The sequence below is a fragment of the Anoplopoma fimbria genome, chromosome 5, assembly GCF_027596085.1.
Source record: "Anoplopoma fimbria isolate UVic2021 breed Golden Eagle Sablefish chromosome 5, Afim_UVic_2022, whole genome shotgun sequence".
Classification (NCBI taxonomy): domain Eukaryota; kingdom Metazoa; phylum Chordata; class Actinopteri; order Perciformes; family Anoplopomatidae; genus Anoplopoma; species Anoplopoma fimbria.
In genome coordinates, this window is record NC_072453.1 from 17,926,649 (window position 1) to 17,933,818 (window position 7,170).

The window sequence follows — 7,170 nt, forward strand, 5'->3', positions numbered from 1 at the left end:
ATATACAAGAAGGGCTCTTCTGTATTTCTTTCTGTTTAAGATCATCTCTCTCATAATGTGTACTCTGATAAAGTGAACAGCTATCAGGATATTTTAAACATTAAATGATTTTATAAGTGAATAAATATCTACTCTCTTTACAGGAAATATATTATTCCTTAATTTCATTTTCCTCTGGATCGCCAGGTGAAGTGTTTGTTCACTTTTACACTGTGGTTTGTAGGCTTTAGCTTCTAACTTTATCTTTTAACGTGTTTTTACTGCTGAATCAGTTTGACAACCTGGATACATCCTTCAAACACATACTGTAGATAGATGATATTCATGCAGGGAGTGCAGTTAGTGACAGTGTGGGCTCCATGTGCCTAAACCAGTAGGCCATCAGAACACCCCATTTTATTCTTCTCCAAATTACAATTTATTTCGTCAAATTAACTAAACTACCTTTAAAAATGTCCAGGTGATCCCTTCCATCTGCAGAAGTGCAGCGTGGAAGTACATCTGGTTGTGAACTGCTGCCTTAGATGACTGAGATAATAAAAAAAAGGGTTGGTCATTCAGTTTGCCCAGCCCTCTTCCAGTGTGAAGATAAGCGTTGGGTAATATTTCTGAACAGCACATTTGCTGTACATACGTCTCACAGACTTTTTATTCTCACTGGTCCTGCAATCATGATGCTTGCTGGCTTCCTCGGTCTGCTCCTCACTGGTAAGGTTTCTCTTTTCCTCACAGCGTCTCTGTTGCTCTGGACAATCAACAGACTTTACCGTGAACTTTCTTCATTGATTCTCCCACACAGGTTTACCTGGATGCACTGCTCAACGTGAGAATATATGTGGCAAGTGGTTGCTTATAATTATAAATTGAATTATCATTTCCATTTGGGGAGGTAATATTGACTCCATTTCTCTATCGCAGGAAAACGCAAAATCATGTTACGCATCTTATAGGTTTTGTTTTGTTAACATTCTTCATTATCTCCACCAATTGCAAGCCTGGGAGGAGATTATGTGTTAAGTCGTGTTTGTGCGTGTGTGCATGTGCATCTATGTGTCTGCTCTAAGCACCATAAAAGAGACTCCATCTTACTCAGAGACAGATTTCACAAAACCTGGATATTTAAAATAAAAATGATCTGCATGGCTAAAAACCACAAGAGGTTGAGTGAGATATTTTGTATAATGTTTTATGTTTTGTTGAAACTTTTTGAAAGAAATGTTACTTAATAAGATTTATTCTCTGGGCATATATATATATATATATATATATATATATATATATATATATATATATATATATATATATATATATATATATATATATATATATATATATATATATATATATATATATATATATATATATATATATATATATATATATATATATATATATATATATATATATATATATATATATATATATATATATATATATATATATATATATATATATATATATATATATATATATATATATATATATATATATATATATATATATATATATATATATATATATATATATATATATATATATATATATATATATATATATATATATATATATATATATATATATATATATATATATATATATATATATATATATATATATATATATATATATATATATATATATATATATATATATATATATATATATATATATATATATATATATATATATATATATATATATATATATATATATATATATATATATATATATATATATATATATATATATATATATATATATATATATATATATATATATATATATATATATATATATATATATATATATATATATATATATATATATATATATATATATATATATATATATATATATATATATATATATATATATATATATATATATATATATATATATATATATATATATATATATATATATATATATATATATATATATATATATATATATATATATATATATATATATATATATATATATATATATATATATATATATATATATATATATATATATATATATATATATATATATATATATATATATATATATATATATATATATATATATATATATATAATATATATATATATATATATATATATATATATATATATATATATATATATATATATATATATATATATATATATATATATATATATATATATATATATATATATATATATATATATATATATATATATATATATATATATATATATATATATATATATATATATATATATATATATATATATATATATATATATATATATATATATATATATATATATATATATATATATATATATATATATATATATATATATATATATATATATATATATATATATATATATATATATATATATATATATATATATATATATATATATATATATATATATATATATATATATATATATATATATATATATATATATATATATATATATATATATATATATATATATATATATATATATATATATATATATATATATATTCTGAGAGAACTTTTAAATTGATGAAACTAAATATATGGTTTTCAGACACAGTTCTGAGTGCTGCCGGCCATAATTTGATCGACATGCATTCTATGGTATATATGGATCTCAGATGGAGAGCCTATTTAGACTCAGCTTTCTGTAAAAATGCCCACATTCAATTGGTGGTTGAGTAGTGCACGTCCACATGCCTGCCAACACCCATCTCATAATGGTCTCTGAATGACCACAATCACTGCATATAACTGCAGATATTTGTGAACTGGATAAATATTTTATGATTGAAAGCCAAGGCAAAGGCTAAATTCAAACTGCAGGCAAATCCAACGTGTTTCTCAAATCAGATCTTTGAGACAGACATGTTCAGACATCACCTATCTGCATGGGTTGCTGTGGTAACGAGGTAGATGTCAGTAATCACGTAGCTATGCGGAAGCATGAAAAATGGAGATCCATCATTCCAAACAATCCCACTGTTAAGAAGCCGTGCAAAACTCCTCCGTTGCACCAGAAAAACTCAGCGTAAGAGAAGGCCGGTATATTGGGGGTAGGTAGGATTTGCCTCCCTGAACATTCAGTCTCTCACGAACAAAACACTCCTTTTAAATGACTTTATATCTGATCATGACATTGACTTTTTATGTCTTAGTGAAACCTGGCACCGCAGTGGTGACTATCTCACCTTAAATGAGGTGGCTCCCGCAGGCTACAAATATATCTAAAAAGCACGCAGCTCTGGTCGTGGTGGGGGCTGGCAGTGTTCTATCGGGACACCTTCGGCCTGGCTGAACTGCAGGTCCCTGACTCACCATCTTTTGAATGTCTAGCTGCCAGATGTCTCACTCCAGAACCTCTGCTAATTGTCTCTATTTATAGACCTCCCAGAGCTAACTCAACTTTTATATCAAATTTCTCAAATCTCCTCACAACCCTGTGCCCCACCTTTTCCCGGCTGGTAATACTTGGTGATTTTAATATCCATGTGGATGCCCCCAAGTGCCCACTGGCCGTTGACTTCCTCAACCTCCTTGATTGCCTCCCGCTTACCCAGCATGTGAAAGGACCAACCCATAATCACGGACATACCCTTGATCTTGCCATTACTGGTGATGTCTCAGTTACCAACACCCATGTCCTGGAGCTAGGCATCTCAGACCACCGTGCAGTACTACTGGACACTATGACTGCACCACCTGCCTCTAGCAGCAAGCGTTCCATCACCTTCCGTAAGATCAAGGACATTGATCATGCCCTGCTATCGTCCGCTCTCTCCTCTGCCCTGTCTGAGCCTGATGCTGCACTTTCGCTTGAAGAGCATGTGCTCCACTACAACAGCACCCTGCTTGATGGCCTTGACAGGTTTGCCCCCGAAAAAACGCGGCTGGTGTCCTTCCATCGCTCAGCCCCCTGGTTCACTGACCAGCTCAGAGCCCTAAAATCGGAGGGTCGGAAAATTGAGCGCAGATTTAGGCGAACTGGCTTAACTGTCCACCAACTGTCCCTCAGAGAACACATGAGAGCATATTCCTCTGCTCTGAGAGCCACCAGATCATCATACTACTCCAATCTCATTGACTCTGGCCATAGAAATCCCAGACACCTGTTCTCTACCATAAATCAGATGCTCAAGCCCTGTAGCTCCTCCACCACTACTCCCTCTTCTGATGACTGCAACCGCTTCATGGACTTCTTTAAAACAAAGGTCGAAAACATCAGGCACAACTTCACCCCCAACCAACCTGACCCTCCCCTTGATCATGCCCCCCATGATGACGTAGCCCTCAACCACTTTGCTGAGGTCACTCAAGCTGAGCTCTCCAGCATTGTTTTAAAAATGAACTCCTCCACCAGCTCTTTGGACCCCATCCCCACATCACTATTGAAAGCATGCCTCACAGCCATTGTCCCCAGTGCAACATACATAATAAACAGGTCCCTGTCTACTGGTAAAGTAGCCCCTCCCTCAAACTGGCAGCCATCAAACCTGTGCTTAAAAGCACAATCTGGATCCTGAGGTCCTCTCCAACTACCGTCCTATTCTAACCTGCCTTTCTTAGCGAAAGTCTTGGAAAAGGTTGTCACAATCCAGCTACATGACCATCTCCACTCCCACCAGCTCTATGAAACCTTCCAGTCCGGTTTCAGACCTTTCCACAGCACTGAAACTGCTCTGGTGAGGGTGGTAAATGACCTCCTAAGGGCAGCAGACTCAGGATCCCCCAGTTTGCTAATCTTGCTCGACACGGTGGACCATAGCATCCTGTATCGGCGCCTCCAGGAGGTGGGAATCAAAGGCACTGCCCTGGACTTCTTTCATTCTTACCTCACAGGACGGCAGGAATATGTTGCCCTTGGCAAAGTCACCTCCAGCATCAGATGCGTTACCTCCGGTGTCCCCAGGGGTCAGTCCTGGGGCCCCTGCTCTTCTTAATATACATGCTGCCCCTGGTAAAAACACTACGGAGCCATAACATCAAATTCCACTCGTATGCTGACGACACACAAATTTACCTGCAAACTAACCCTGACAAACACCTGGCACTATCCCGGGCTACCAAATGCCTGGATGACATCCAGCACTGGATGAGCAGCAACTCACTACAGCTAAATGGCAGCAAGTCAGAAGCCATTCTCATTGGCACCCCCCATCAGACAAAAAAGGCCGGTCTCACCCACATCACCATCAATGGCCACCCCATTCCTCTTTCCTCACTGGTCACAAACCTGGGCGTCAAGCTGGACTCATCATTGTCCTTTGATGCGCACATCAAATCTGTCTGCCAAACATCATTCTACCACCTGAGAAACATCTCAAGGCTAAGACCCTCACTACCCAAACGTGATGCAGAAAAGTTGGTGCACACATTTATCAGCTCTCGGATTGACTACTGTAACTCTCTGCTCGCAGGTCTACCAGCCAAAACCATCCAGAGGTTACAAAATGTCCAAAACAGTGCCGCCCGGGTTCTCACCAGGACACGGAAATCAGAACACATCACCCCAGTCCTCCACTCCCTCCACTGGCTTCCCATAAAACAACGCATCACTTTCAAAGTACTTCTCCTAGTATTCAAGGCCATAAGCTGTACCGGTCCAACCTACCTCCTGGACCTCCTCACCCCTCAATCCACATCCAAGACACTAAGGTCAGGAAATCCAACATCCTTGCGGTTCCCCGGACAAAGCTGGCTACCATGGGAGATCGTGCCTTCTCTTCACTGGGGCCACGCCTGTGGAATAAGCTCCGGAGAAGATCAGGGCCTTAGACTCCCTCACCGCTTTTAAATCAAATCTTAAAACTCACCTGTTCCTCTCTGCCTTCCCTAGGGTCTTGATAATTTGGATTGCTTGTGTTTGGGTGGTTGTTCAGTTTTAATAGATATTCTTAGATTTCATTATGATTAAATTAATTAATTTATTTAAATTCTTATTTTATTTTTTGTTTGTTTTTTAGCGTTTTATTATTATATTTGATTATTGTGATTGTTCTACCCTGTGCAGCACCTGGATAATGTGTCATGATGTTTAGCTGTACCAGGGAACTTCTCCAATAGTACCTGCAGGCCTCGGGGATCTTTTGAAGCACCTGAATCTGACCAAAAATAAAAGAGCTGCACGCCATGACCCGGCCTGGTAAAGCTAAATCTCCCACCGAGGTTGTTCTGGATGTACTACTCTATGCCATTCTAGATGTGGTAAGTTGTTGCTTATAACTACTATTTACAATTATCATTTCTTGTCAAGGAGGTTATATTGGTTCCATTTCTGTATTTAACAGGAAATCGTAAAATCATGTAAGCAGACAACCGGATGTTATAAAAATGGCCTTGCCCACTAGCAGCTAGTCTGTGCCGTCCTCATCCTTATAGGTTTTGTTTTATTTGTTGTGTTAAAATTGTTTATTAGCTCCGCCAAGTGTAAACCTGTTAGGAGATTATGTGTGCATTTGTGTTTGTGCGTCTGTGCATGTCTCTCTCTCTATCTCTCTCTCTCTGTATGTCTGTCTGTCTGTCCATGTCTCTGTCATCGACTCATCAGTAATATTTTTTCGTGCTCATTTATGATTTTTTGCCCAAGGACCTCTTGTGGTTGCGGTGATTCACATCGGTTTGAAAAACCTGATATTGTGATATCATCAATATCATATTAAAGCATTCCCTGATAATTCCCTACCCCTACTCAAAACCAGTGTTTACAAACTTCTTGTAACTTTATTAACTTGAATTGGGCTAAGTTTTATAAGTTTTCAGGTTTTCTGTCTGTAAAGATTTTCACAATTATTTCTTTCGTCATAGACGAAGTACCAGAAATTTGTTTCAGACATTTGGATTGATATGGTGAGTTCTCTCTAAGGAATAATAAATAAATAATAAATGAATGACCACAGCCTTTTTTTTTTAACACATTTCAACCCCTGTTTTTTTCTAGTAGATGTGGCAGGATGACGACATTTCTTGGAATCCTGATGACTTCAGTGGTATTACAAGGATGTATCTTCCTGCTAGTTTATTGTGGACGCCAGATCTAACTATTGTGAAGAGATGTAAGTTTGAATGTAAGTGTGCCCTCACCCTCAGAAATCCACACACACTGGTCTGTGCACTGTAATTCTAAATACGCACTAGGTAAGTTGAAAGAGCGGGTCCATTATTGTGTT